General features: G+C 40.1%; 1 protein-coding gene across 23 annotated transcripts in view; it reads left to right on the plus strand.

Annotated features, from left to right (window-relative positions):
* The window catches only part of LOC139765081 (phosphatidylinositol 4-phosphate 5-kinase type-1 alpha-like), a 372175-nt gene that overhangs the window by 287211 nt on the left and 70411 nt on the right, over positions 1–14553 (plus strand). The window lies entirely within an intron of this gene.

Here is a 14553-nt window from a genome sequence, read left to right on the forward strand (position 1 = left end):
CTCGCATTCATGAATCGTGATTGGGAATATATGATTCGAGAAAAGGTATGTATATATATACATACAATACATGCAAGGAAGGAGTGCAAATGACTGGGAAATGTATAAGAGAATGTGGCAGGAGGCCAAGAGAAAGGTGCAAGGGTTGAAAAAGCAGGCAAATGAGAGTTGGGGTGAGGGAGTATCATTAAACTTTGGGGAGAATAAAAAGATGTTTTAGAAGGAGGTAAATAATGTGCAAAAGTTAAGAGAACAAATGGCAACATCAGTAAAGGGGACAAGGGGGAAGTGGTATCAGGTAGTGATGAAGTAAGATGATGGAGTGAGTATTTGGAATGTTTGTTGAATGTGTTTGATGATAAAGTGGCAGATGTAGGGTATTTTAGTTGGGGTGTAGTGTGAAGTGAGAGAGTCAGAGAGAGTGGTTTGGTGAAGAGAGAAGAGGTGGTGAAAGCCTTGCAGAAGATGAAATCCATCAAGACACTGGGTTTGGATGGTACTGCAGTTGGATTTATTAAGAAAGTGGGTGACTGTGTTGTTGATTGGTTAGTAAGGATATTCAGTGTATGTATGGATCATGGTGAAGTGCCAGAGGATTGGCAGAAAGCATGTATAGTGCCATTGTACAAAGGCAGAGGGGATAGAGGTGAGTGTTCAAACTATAGAGGCATAAGTTTGCTGAGTATTCCTGGGAAATTGTATGGGAGGGTATTGATTCAGAGGGTGAAGGCGTGTACATAACATCAGATTGGGGAGGGGCATTGTGATTTTAGAAGTGGTAAAGGATGTGTGGATTAGGTCCTTACTTTGAAGAATCTATGTGAGAAATACTTAGAAAAACAGATGGATTTGTATGCAGCATTTATGGATCTTGAGAAGGCAAACGATAGGATTGATAGAGATACTTTGTGGAAGGTCTTAAGAATATATGGTGTAGGAGGTAAACTGCTTGAAGCAGTGAGAAGTTTTTTCAAGGGTGTAAGGCATGTTTCTGAGGAGGAAGAAAGGATAGTGATTGATTCCCAGTGAAGGTCAGTCTGTGGCAGAGAAATGTAATGTCCGCATGGTTGATTAATTTGTATATGGATGGGGTTGTTAGGGAGATAAATGCAAGAGTTTTGGAGAGAGGAGCAAGTAAGCAGTCTGTTGGGGATGAGATGACTTGGGAAGTGAGTCACTTGTCTTTCGCTGATGATATAGCACTGGTAGCTTATTCGAGTGAAAAAGTGCAGAAGTTGGTGACTGAGTTTGGAAAAGTGTGTGAAAGGAGAAAGTTGAGAGTAGATGTGATAAGAACAAGGGTTGAGAGACAAGTTAGTTTGGATGTTAGTTTGAATGGAGGAGAATTGGAGGAAGTGAAGTGTTTTAGATACCTGAGAGTGGGCTTGGCAGCAAATGGAACCATGGAAGCGGAAATGAGTCACAGGGTAGGGGAGGTGCAAGTGAAAAGGCACATTTGATGAGCCTGTATCATCATCATCTAATGAAGAATATAGTCTTGTCAAACTAACTTTTGGTCCATCATTTACCTGCTTCTGATTGCAATATAGTCTCAAAGTTACCTGAATGGAACTTTGCTAATGTAACACTGATAATCCAAAAAAGTAATAAATCTGCCTAGAAATCACTGTTGACTTAGCTTAATGTCTGTTGTTGATAGACCTATGGAAACCATTATTCAGGTTAAGATTGTGAACAGTTTAGAGAAGGACCACCTTATAAATAATTCTAATCATGGTTTTTGAGAAAACTGCCCATGTTTGACAAATCTGTGTGACTTCTTTTATAGTGCTGTTAACATATATGATGAAAGTGAAGCAAATTTTCAAAAAGCATTCAATAAAGTTGTACATCATAGGTTTCTAACAAAAGTTTAGTCACATGTTATAGATGAGGTTGTTATATATGTTAATGATATTAATGATGGGCTGCATTGTTAGGTACCAAAATTTATAAACAATACTAAGTTGGGAAGTAGATGTACTACAGAAATTGAATGTCTTCAGCTTTGAACAAACAAAGACAAACTGATGGACAGGGCTCTTTAGTGACAAATGAATTTTAACTCATTGACATTAGCAGCCCCATGTATTATATATACCCCCAGTATGGGACTTTTCATGAAATGAAAAAGAAATCTTTGTTTATTTTTTCCATTTCATATGAATTCTTTTTTGGAAGACTCAATATGTAAGACAAAATGTTAGATTTTTATTCGTGTTTTGCACAATGCACCCTTGCTATATAGTGCAATATATACTTTCTTTACTGCACCAATCTTATAGTTTTCTTGCACTAATACATATAAGCAATTCTTCCACGTGGTAATGGTATTTTTCTAATTGCAAATGATTGATGTTTCAGTATGTACCGTATATGTACATATATTTATATATGTATTTGCTATATTCTGCTGTTTTCAGTTATTACTTTTCTATTGTACTCCATGAGACATGGATCCTAAGACACACAATTCTTCATCATAATTGATTTCAGTTTCTTTTTCAATGTATATCATAAGATCGTGTTTGTAGTAACGTTTTGCGTCACAAAAAGTTCATCTCATTTGGTATCGGTGAACTTAGATAGCCTGGTGCTTGGAAACTTTTGCTGTTTCCTTCACAAATCCTAAATCATATTTGTTTCAGTCGCTTAGTATTCTTATCTAATCTCAATCAAAGTATTATTAAGAAATATTACAGCTTTCAGAATTCTTGATGACAGAACAAACACCTGTTATGTCTGAGTTACCTCTCTCAAAAATTATAGTAGTCAAGATGATAATAAGGCAAGGGGGACAAAAATGAATGTTAGAATTATGAATTTTTATATCTGTTGAGTGTGCCAAGTAAAGTTTACAAAAAATTGGTAATGTAGAGGGTGGTTATATACACAGAACTGTTGATTAGGGTGAAGCTGTGTTGTTTCAGAAAAGATAAAAGCTTTTTGGACCTGGTGTTTACTTTGAATAATGTCTTGGAAAAATGTGGGGAGAAAGTGACTTGTTTTTGACATATATGAATCAGCAGAAAGCATATGATTGGGTTGACTGAGATGCTTATGAAGGTGTTATTGATATATGAAGAAAAGTGAAAGTTAGTGAATGCAGTGAGTTTTGAACACCAGAGAATAGCATGTGTTTCAATAGGTAGACAGAAGGGTATGTCATGTCATGTCCTGGGTATTTGATCTGTCCATAGGGGAGGAGGCACATTTAAGGGTCTCATGGCAAAGGGCAGGTCGGCATTATGCTGGGAGTTGATAGGCTCAGAAAATTAGTCTGTTGCTGTTTACAGATGATACAGGTCTGGAGGCAGACTCTAAAAGAGAAAGTAGAGAAGTTGATGAAAGGTTTTTGGGAGAGTGAGTAGAAGGAGAAAGTTGACAGGAAATGTGAACAAAGGTATGGAAATGTGGTGCAGCAGAGATATAAAACACCTTTTTGTGAGTTTAAGATTCAATAGGGAGGACCTGGTGAAATTAAAGTGCTTTAGGTTCCTGGAAATGGATATGGCTGCATATGGAACTACAGAAATGAAGTAAGTCTCAGAGTGGAATAGAGGCTTAGGTATTGGAGAGGCATGGAGAAGGAAAGGCCAGTGTTTGCAAGGGCAAAGATGGGTAAGTTGAAAGGTACAGTAACCCCAACAGTATTGTATGGATTTGAATCTTTGCCCTCGAATGCAAGAAAAAGAAAGAGATTAGATGTGCTAGAAACAAATTGCTAGAGGATGACATTTGGTGTAAGGTGTTTTGATTGTACAAGAAACATTGCCATCGAAGTTATAGTAGTAAGCATAGTATGATCAAGAGGACCATCAGGGTGTGCTGAATTGGTTTAGACATGGAGAGTATGAGTGAAGAAAGACTGGCAAAAAGGCTTTGAGTGTTAAAAGTAGTTGATGGAAAGGGAGAAGATCAAGGAGTTGATAGAAGGATAGGGTGAAGGTGGCTTATGGTTATGGAAGCCAGAATATTTAGGAGGATTAGAGGCATGGTTTGGATACAATTATTTAGAAGTGTATGTTTTATGGGGTACAACATACTCCCTATGAGTTGAACTAGGACATCACATGTGATCATGGTAAACTATTGAGCAATCTGCATGACTTGGCTGCATATGGTAATTTGCAGTTTCAGTACATCGTACATAACAGCTAGAAATTGGATGTGCTTGGGTAACACCATTATTCATTTGTTCCTAACTCTCCCTTTCAGAAACAGGAAGGATATTATATATATATATATATATATATATATATATATATATATATATATATATATATATATATATATATATATTATTATTTATTTATTATACTTTGTCGCTGTCTCCCGCGTTTGCGAGGTAGCGCAAGGAAACAGACGAAAGAAATGGCCCAACCCCCCCCATACACATGTATATACATACGTCCACACGCGCAAATATACATACCTACACAGCTTTCCATGGTTTACCCCAGACGCTTCACATGCCTTGATTTAATCCACTGACAGCACGTCAACCCCGGTATACCACATCGCTCCAATTCACTCTATTCCTTGCCCTCCTTTCACCCTCCTGCATGTTCAGGCCCCGATCACACAAAATCTTTTTCACTCCATCTTTCCACCTCCAATTTGGTCTCCCTCTTCTCCTCGTTCCCTCCGCCTCCGACACATATATCCTCTTGGTCAATCTTTCCTCACTCATTCTCTCCATGTGCCCAAACCACTTCAAAACACCCTCTTCTGCTCTTTCAACCACGCTCTTTTTATTTCCACACATCTCTCTTACCCTTACGTTACTCACTCGATCAAACCACCTCACACCACACATTGTCCTCAAACATCTCATTTCCAGCACATTCATCCTCCTGCGCACAACTCTATCCATAGCCCACGCCTCGCAACCATACAACATTGTTGGAACCACTATTCCTTCAAACATACCCATTTTTGCTTTCCGAGATAATGTTCTCGACTTCCACACATTCTTCAAGGCCCCCAGAAATTTTCGCCCCCTCCCCCACCTTATGATCCACTTCCACTACCATGGTTCCATCTGCTGCCAGATCCACTCCCAGATATCTAAAACACTTCACTTCCTCCAGTTTTTCTCCATTCAAACTCACCTCCCAATTGACTTGACCCTCAACCCTACTGTTGTTTATGGATTTGTTTATGGATGGGGTTGTTAGGGAGGTGAATGCAAGAGTTTTGGAAAGAGGGGCAAGTATGAAGTCTGTTGGGGATGAGAGAGCTTAGGAAGTGAGTCAGTTGTTGTTCTGCTGTGAGAAACTGCAGAAGCTGGTGACTGAGTTTGGTAAAGTGTGTGAAAGAAGAAAGTTAAGAGTAAATGTGAATAAGAGCAAGGTTATTAGGTACAGTAGGGTTGAGGGTCAAGTCAATTGGGAGGTGAGTTTGAATGGAGAAAAACTGGAGGAAGTGAAGTGTTTTAGATATCTGGGAGTGGATCTGGCAGCAGATGGAACCATGGTAGTGGAAGTGGATCATAAGGTGGGGGAGGGGGCGAAAATTTCTGGGGGCCTTGAAGAATGTGTGGAAGTCGAGAACATTATCTCGGAAAGCAAAAATGGGTATGTTTGAAGGAATAGTGGTTCCAACAATGTTGTATGGTTGCGAGGCGTGGGCTATGGATAGAGTTGTCGCAGGAGGATGGATGTGCTGGAAATGAGATGTTTGAGGACAATGTGTGGTGTGAGGTGGTTTGATCGAGTAAGTAACGTAAGGGTAAGAGAGATGTGTGGAAATAAAAAGAGCATGGTTGAGAGAGCAGAAGAGGGTGTTTTGAAATGGTTTGGGCACATGGAGAGAATGAGTGAGGAAAGATTAACCAAGAGGATATATGTGTCGGGGGTGGAGGGAACGAGGAGAAGAGGGAGACCAAATTGGAGGTGGAAAGATGGAGTGAAAAAGATTTTGTGTGATCGAGGCCTGAACATGCAGGAGGGTGAAAGGAGGGCAAGGAATAGAGTGAATTGGAGCGATGTGGTATACCGGGGTTGACGTGCTGTCAGTGGATTGAATCAAGGCATGTGAAGCGTCTGGGGTAAACCATGGAAAGCTGTGTAGGTATGTATATTTGCGTGTGTGGACGTATGTATATACATGTGTATGTGGGTGGGTTGGGCCATTTCTTTCGTCTGTTTCCTTGCGCTACCTCGTAAATGCGGGAGACAGCGACAAGAAGAAAAAAAAAAAAAATATTGTATGGGGTATTTAGTAACAACCCTACATGTTTTTTGCCATATTAACTAATGACCCTTTTCTATAATACATTGTTTTTTCATTCTCATGCACACTTCATATCTAGTACTAACGACAGGCAACGTGTTTTCCAACTTTATGCAGTTTTTCAAACATGGCTGTATTTTCTGCTCATCCCCCCCCCCCCCCTTTTTTTTTTTATTTTCTCTTCATGCACTTGTACCTGAAGGATGTAAAGTCAAGTAACCCTTATCCATTACACTTACAAGTATGTTCTTAGCTGAGGCAAGTCATGCATGCTTACATGATGTATCTGAGAATCAAACCAGCTGGAAGAATTATTCATCAGTTTTGTCTGCTGTTATTGTTGAGTCTTCAGTTCTTTATGTGGAGATGATGAGCTTCCTAACTGTATAAAGAAGGTGCTGTCTGTGCCCATTGTTGTGAAAGTTGGCATAAAAAGCATGCAGGATATATACAATAGAGAAAAAATTTTCCTGATGAGTAGATAGAGGACATAAAATAAGTTAATAATGGTGAAAGTATTTATTCTTAGATGCCAGCCTCTGCATGCAAAAAAAGAAAAAAAGTACTCGTTTTTTGAATATTTTCTCCCAAAAATACTTTGAAATATGTTCCTTTGCTGTCACAAAAATTTTACGGTTGCTAATAGTTATCAAAAATAAAAGCTACATATATTGAATAATATAAATCATGTAAACACAGTGAATCAGTTTGTAACCAAAGATAATCCCTCATTATGATTAGATTTCTGTTTGGAAAATAGCTGATAGTTTGAAGCTCTCTGTAGCTCCTGAAAGTATTTTAGGTCTTGAATCATAACAGAACTTAGTCACTGCTGTCCTAGAACATATGGAAGTACTATACCAGAATGGTGCTTGAGAAATTGTATTTAGAAATGCCTATAAAACCATGCATATTGTGCCTCCAAGCATGAATCCTATCTTAGAATTTAAGTAGATATAACTTGTTTTCTATTACTTGGCTATTTTGGTTTCTCATGCCTGAGCTATTGAAATGCTTTCATCCTTTCCCAGTTAGGGCTAGGCAGTCCAGGTTAGGGTTAAAGGAAAAGTTGGTGGGACATGAATCTGAAAACTGTTAAAATATATTTATTTTTATTTGTTTTGCTTTGTCGCTGTCTCCCTCGTTAGCGAGGTAGCGCAAGGAAACAGACGAAAGAGTGGCCCAACCCTCCCACATACACATGTATATATATACACGTCCACACACGCAATATATACATACCTATACATCTCAACATATACATATAGATACACACACTGACATATACATATATACAAATGCACATAATTCATACAGGTCTGCCTTTACTCATTCCCATCGCCACCCTGCCACACATGAAAATAACCACCCCTTCCCCCCAAATGTGTGCGAGGCAGCGCAAGGAAAAGACAACAAAGGCCACATTCGTTCACACTCAGTCTCTAGCTGTCATGTAATAATGCATCGAAACCACAGTCCGCTTTCCACATCCAGGCCCCACAGAACTTTCCATGGTTTACCCCAGATGCTTCACATGCCCTGGTTCAATCCATTGACAGCACGTCAACCCCGGTATACCACATCGTTCCAATTCACTCTATTCCTTGCATGCCTTTCACCCTCCTGCATGTTAAGGCCCTGATCACTGAAAATCTTTTTCACTCCATCTTTCCACCTCCAATTTGGTCTCCCACTTCTCCTCGTTCCCTCCACCTCTGACACATATATCCTCTTTGTCATTCTTTCCTCACTCATTTTCTCCATTTGACCAAACCATTTCAACACACCCTCTTCTGCTCTCTCAACCACACTTTTCATTACCACACATCTCTCTTACCCTATTATTACTTACTCGATCAAACCACCTCACACCACATATTGTCCTCAAACATCTCATTTCCAGCACATCCACCCTCCTGCACACAACTCTATCCATAGCCCACGCCTTGCAACCATATGACATTGTTGGAACGACTATTCCTTCAAACATACCCATTTTTGCCTTTCTGAGATAATGTTCTCGACTTCCACACATTCTGCAATGCTCCCAGAACTTTTGCCCCCTCCCCCACCCTATGATTCACTTCCGCTTCCATGGTTCCATCCACTGCCAAATCCACTCCCAGATATCTAAAACACTTCACTTCCTCCAGTTTTTCTCCATTCAAACTTACATCCCAGTTGACTTGTCCCTCAACCCTACTGTACCTAATAACCTTGTTCTTATTCACATTTACTCTCAATTTTCTTCTTTCACACACTTTACCAAACTCAGTCACCAGCTTCAGCAGTGTCTCACACGAATCAGCCACCAGCGCTGTATCGTCAGCAAACAACAACTGACTCACTTCCCAAGCTCTCTCATCCACAACAGAGTGCATACTTGCCCCTTTCTCCAAAACTCTTGCATTCACCTCCCTAACAACCCCATCCATAAACAGTTTAACAACCATTGAGACATCACACACCCCTGCCGCAAACCTGCATTCACTGAGAACCAATCACTTTCCTCTCTTCCTACATGTACACATACCTTACATCCTCGATAGAAAGTTTTCACTGCTTCTAACAACTTACCTCCCACACCGTATATTCTTAATACCTTCCACAGAGCATCTCTATCAACTCTATCACATGCCTTCTCTAGATCCATAAATGCTACATACAAATCCATTTGCTTTTCTAAGTATTTCTCACATACATTTTTCAAAGCAAATACCTGATCCACACATCCTCTACCACTTCTGAAACCACAATGCTCTTCTGATGCTCTGTACATGCCTTCACCCTCTCAATCAATACCCTCCCATATAATTTCCCAGGAATACTCAACAAACTTATACCTCTGTAATTTGAGCACTCACTTTTATCCCCTTTGCCTTTGTACAATGGCACTATGCAAGCATTCTGCCAATCCTCAGGCACCTCACCATGAGTCATACATACATTAGATAACCTTACCAACTAGTCAACAGTACAGTCACCCCCTTTTTTTTTAACAAATTCCACTGCAATACCATCCAAACCCGCAGCCTTGCCGGCTTTCATCTTCCGCAAAGCTTTTACTCCCTCTTCTCTGTTTACCAGTCATTTTCCCTAACCCTCTCACTTTGCACACCACCTTGACCAAAACACCCTATATCTGCCACTCTATCATCACATTCAACAAACCTTCAAAATACTCACTCCATCTCCTTCTCACATCACCACTACTAGTTATCATCTCCCTACTTGCCCCCTTCACTGAAGTTCCCTTTTGTTCCCTTGTCTTATGCACTTTATTTACCTCCTTCCAAAACATCTTTTTATTCTCCCTAATATTTGATGATACACTCTCACCCCAACTCACATTTGCCCTCTTTTTCACCTCTTGCACCCTTCTCTTGACCTCCTGCCTCTTTCTTTTATACATCTCCCACTCATTTGCATTATTTCCCTGCAAAAGTCATCCAGATGCCTCTCTCTTCTCTTTCACTAATAAACTTACTTCTTCATCCCTGGGGATAGGGGAGAAAGAATACTTCCCACGCATTCCTCACGTGATGTAGAAGGCGACTAAAGGGGACGGGAGCGGGGGGCTAGAAACCCTCCCCTCCTTGTATTTTAACTTTCTAAAAGGGGAAACAGAAGAAGGAGTCACGCGGGGAGTGCTCATCCTCCTCGAAGGCTCAGATTGGGGTGTCTAAATGTGTGTGGATGTAACCAAGATGAGAAAAAAGGAGTGATAGGTAGTATGTAGGTAGTATGTTTGAGGAAAGGAACCTGGATGTTTTGGCTCTGAGTGAAATGAAGCTCAAGGGTAAAGGGGAAGAGTGGTTTGGGAATGTCTTGGGAGTGAAGTCACGGGTTAGTGAGAGGACAAGAGCAAGGGAAGGAGTAGCACTACTCCTGAAACAGGAGTGGTGGGAGTATGTGATAGAGTGTAAGAAAGTAAACTGAAATTGGATGGCGAGAGATGGGTGATTTTTGGTGCATATGCACCTGGGCATGAGAAGAAAGATCATGAGAGGCAAGTGTTTTGGGAGCAGCTGAGTGAGTGAGTTAGTAGTTTTGATGCACGAGACCAAGTTATAGTGATGGGTGATTTGAATGCAAAGGTGAGTAATGCGGCCGTTGAGGGAATAACTGGTGTACATGGGGTGTTCCGTGTTGTAGATGGAAATGGTGAAGAGCTTGTAGATTTATGTGCTGAAAGAGGACTGGTGATTGGGAATGCCTGGTGTAAAAAGAGAGATATACATAAATATATGTATGTAAGTAGGAGAGATGGCCAGAGAGCGTTATTAGATTACGTGTTAATTGATAGGCGCATGAAAGAGAGACTTTTGGATGTTATGTGCTGAGAGGTGCAACTTGAGGGATGTGTGATCATTATCTTGTGAAGGCTAAGGTGAAGATTTGTAGAGGTTTTCAGAAAAGAAGAGAGAATGTTGGGGTGAAAAGAGTGGTGAGAGTAAGTGAACTTGGGAAGGAGACTTGTGTGAGGAAGTACCAGGAGAGAGTGAGTACAGAATGGAAAAAGGTGAGAAAAGAAGAGAGAATGTTGGGGTGAAAAGAGTGGTGAGAGTAAGTGACCTTGGGAAGGAGACTTGTGTGAGGAAGTACCAGGAGAGACAGTATACAATGGAAAAAGATGAGAACAAAGAACGTAAGGGGAGTGGGGGAGGAATGGGATGTATTTAGGGAAGCAGTGATGGCTTGCGCAAAAGATGCTTGTGGCATGAGAAGCGTGGGAGGTGAGCAGATTAGAAAGGGTAGTGAGTGGTGGTAAAATAATGATATTATTATTAGTAGTAGTATTTCATTATTATTATTATTATTATTTGACTTTGTTGCTGTCTCCCGCAATAGCAAGGTAGTGCAAGGAAACAGACGAAAGAATGGCCCAATATATATATATTCTTTCTTTTTTTCATACTATTCGCCATTCCCCGCATTAGCGAGGTAGTGATATTCCCTCAAAGGCCGAGTCCTCTGTTCATAACGCTACCTCGCTATCACGGGAAATGGTGAATAGGATGAAAGAAGAAAGGAAAATATATATATGTATATATAGGGTTGTGCGAAGGAAGATGGATGTGTTGGAAATGAGATGTTTGAGGACAATATGTGGTGTGAGGTGGTTTGATCAAGTAAGTAATGAGAGAGTAAACCCAGCAAGGCAGTGGGTTTGGATGGTATTGCAGTGGGATTTATTAAAAAAGGGGGTGACTCTATTGTTGACTGGTTGGTAAGATTATTTAATGTATGTGTGACTCATGGTGAGGTGCCTGAGGATTGGCGGAATGCTTGCATAGTGCCATTGTACAAAGGCAAAGGGGATAAGAGTGAGTGCTCAAATTACAGAGGTATAAGTTTGTTGAGTATTCGTGGTAAATTATATGGGAGGGTATTGATTGAGAGGGTGAAGGCATGTACAGAGCATCAGATTGGGGAAGAGCAGTGTGGTTTCAGAATTGGTAGAGGATGTGTGGATCAGGTGTTTGCTTTGAAGAATGTATGTGAGAAATATATAGAAAAGCAAATGGATTTGTATGCAGCATTTATGGATTTGGAGAAGGCATATGATAAGAGTTGATGGAGCTGCTCTGTGGAAGGTATTAAGAATGTATGGTGTGGGAGGTAAGTTGTTAGAAGTAGTGAAAAGTTGTTATCAAGGATGTAAGGCATGTGTACATGTAGGAAGAGAGGAAAGAGATTGGTACTCGGTGAATGTTGGTTTGCGGCAGGGTTGCGTGATGTCTCCATGGTTGTTTAATTTGTTTATGGAGCCTTGGAAGTGAGTCAGTTGTTGTTCGCTGATGATACAGTGCTGGTGGCTGATTCGGGTCAGAAACTCCAGAAGCTGGTGACTGAGTTTGGTAAAGTGTGTGAAAGAAGAAAGCTGAGAGTAAATGTGAATAAGAGCAAGGTTATTAGGTACAGTAGGGTTGGGGGACAAATTAATTGCGAGGTAAGTTTGAATGGAGAAAAACTGGAGGAAGTGAAGTGTTTTAGATATCTTGGAGTGGATTTGGCAGTGGAACAAACCATGGAAGCGGAAGTGAGTCACAGGGTGGGGTAGAGGGCGAAAGTTCTGAGAGCATTGAAAAATGTGTGGAAGTCAAGAACATTATCTTGGAAAGCAAAAATGGTATGTTTGAAGGAATATTGGTTCCAACAATGTTATATGGTTGCAAGGCGTGGGCTATAGATAGAGTTGTGCGAAGGAGGATGGATGTACTGGAAATGAGATGTTTGAGGACAATATGTGGTGTGAGGTGGTTTGATCGAGTAAGTAATGAAAGGGTAAGAGAGATGGTTGGTAATAAAAAGCGTGTGGTTGAGAGAGCAGAAGAGGGTGTACTGAAATGGTTTGGTCACATAGAGAGAATGTGTGAGGAAAGATTGACCTAGAGGATATATGTGTCAGAGGTGGAGGGAACGAGGAGAAGTGGGAGACCAAATTGGAGGTGGAAAGATGGAGTGAAAAAGATTTTGAGTGATCGGGGCCTGAACATGCAGGAGGGTGAAAGGCGTGCAAGGAATAGAGCGAATTGGAATGATGTGGTATACTGGGGTCGACGTGCTGTCAATGGATTGAACCAGGGCATGTGAAGCGTCTGGGGTAAACCATGGAAAGTTCTGTAGGGCCTGGATGTGGAAAGCGAGCTGTGGTTTCGATGCATTATTACATGACAGCTAGAGACTGAGTGTGAACGAATGTGGCCTTTGTTGTCTTTTCCTTGCGCTGCCTCGCGCACATGCGGGGGAGGGGGTTGTCATTTCTTGTGTAGCAGGGTGGCGACAGGAATGAGTAAAGGCAGCAAGTATGAATTATGTACATGTGTATACATATATGTATATGTCTGTGTATGTATATATATGTATACGCTGAAATGTATAGGTATGTATATGTGCGCGTGGATGTGTATGTATATACATGTGTATGGGCTGGGCCATTCTTTTGTCTGTTTCCTTGTGCTACTCGCTAACGTGGGAGACAGCGACAAAGTATGATAAAATGAAATGTATATTTTTATATTTATCTACTTATCTATCTCTATATCTAATGCCTGTTCCAGTTAGAACACCCTCAAACTGCAGCATACATCAGAAATGATATTCACCATGTGCAGAAAAGAAAAAAAATCCTTGAAGAATATATTTGTATCTTACTTTATTGAAGAAAATACATAAAGAAGTAGTATATTTGCCTCTGTATTGGTTTAGGAGGATTTTAAGTTGACTTATCCTTGAGTGGTGGCATGGATGCTTTTTATTTTATTTGTTCATTTATAACTGCCTAACGACCTTTTCTAAGAAAGGGTCCTGGTGTTACCCAAGACCCTTTCCAGAAGTTTCATCAGCCCAAGGCTGCACTAGTTCTAATAGCAAGGAAATGAGTGACTCCTTTGGAGTGAGTAGTTCTTTGACAAGACTTTACGCCCAGTGTTACAACCATGCCAAAGGTGACTTTTCACTCTGAGTGTAATTCAATGCAATCGGTTGATATATTGTATGTGTAAGTAAACAGTGATAATGGGTATGTTCTTGGTGTGATTTCATTCTACATAAAAAGTGTACATTGTGTGATTTTTCCTTACATGATTTTACAGAAACCAAACATCTCACATACAATGTATATTTTCTACAGAATTTGAGTATTTACATTTGTTCTAGGCATTATCCATGTACTTGTATATACTAATACATATGATTCAGACACTTATACACAAATTATGTACATGACTAAATGAAAAACTAACCTTACATTAATCCAAAATATGAATACTAACAAATGGAAGTTTCTTTTGGCGTAAAATTGACTTCAGTAGTTGCTGTGGAATATGGCATTACACTCAGTTGATGCAAGGACTTTTTTTTTTTTTTTTTTTTTTACAGGTGACTGTAATGCATGATATTCTTTCCAGATGTGTCATTAGGTTTCCAGTGACACATTTGGATAAGATATGGAATCATACATCAGCTGGGAATTTAGAACATTGCCACTAAAATCTTTACCAGTCTATTTTTACATTGCAAGTTGTTAATGCAAGTGGACCAGCATATTGGCATGTTCCAACACAAAAGTTAAGAGTTGAATATGGAAGGATTTCTTTAAGAAACTATACCCTCTTTATATACAGTAATAGGTTTCAATTATCCCAATGGCATTGGATCTTAAAGCAACAGGTTTTCAGGAACATAACCCAGGTGAATCTGAGGTGGCTGGGACTGGGGCTTACAGTTGCCCACTCTGTCTCAACTACTTTTGGGGGAAGCTTAATGCATTTTTTAGCATTTTTTGTCATAACTGCATATCTTGCCATTAAC

This window comes from Panulirus ornatus, chromosome 52 (assembly GCF_036320965.1).
Source record: "Panulirus ornatus isolate Po-2019 chromosome 52, ASM3632096v1, whole genome shotgun sequence".
Lineage (NCBI taxonomy): Eukaryota > Metazoa > Arthropoda > Malacostraca > Decapoda > Palinuridae > Panulirus > Panulirus ornatus.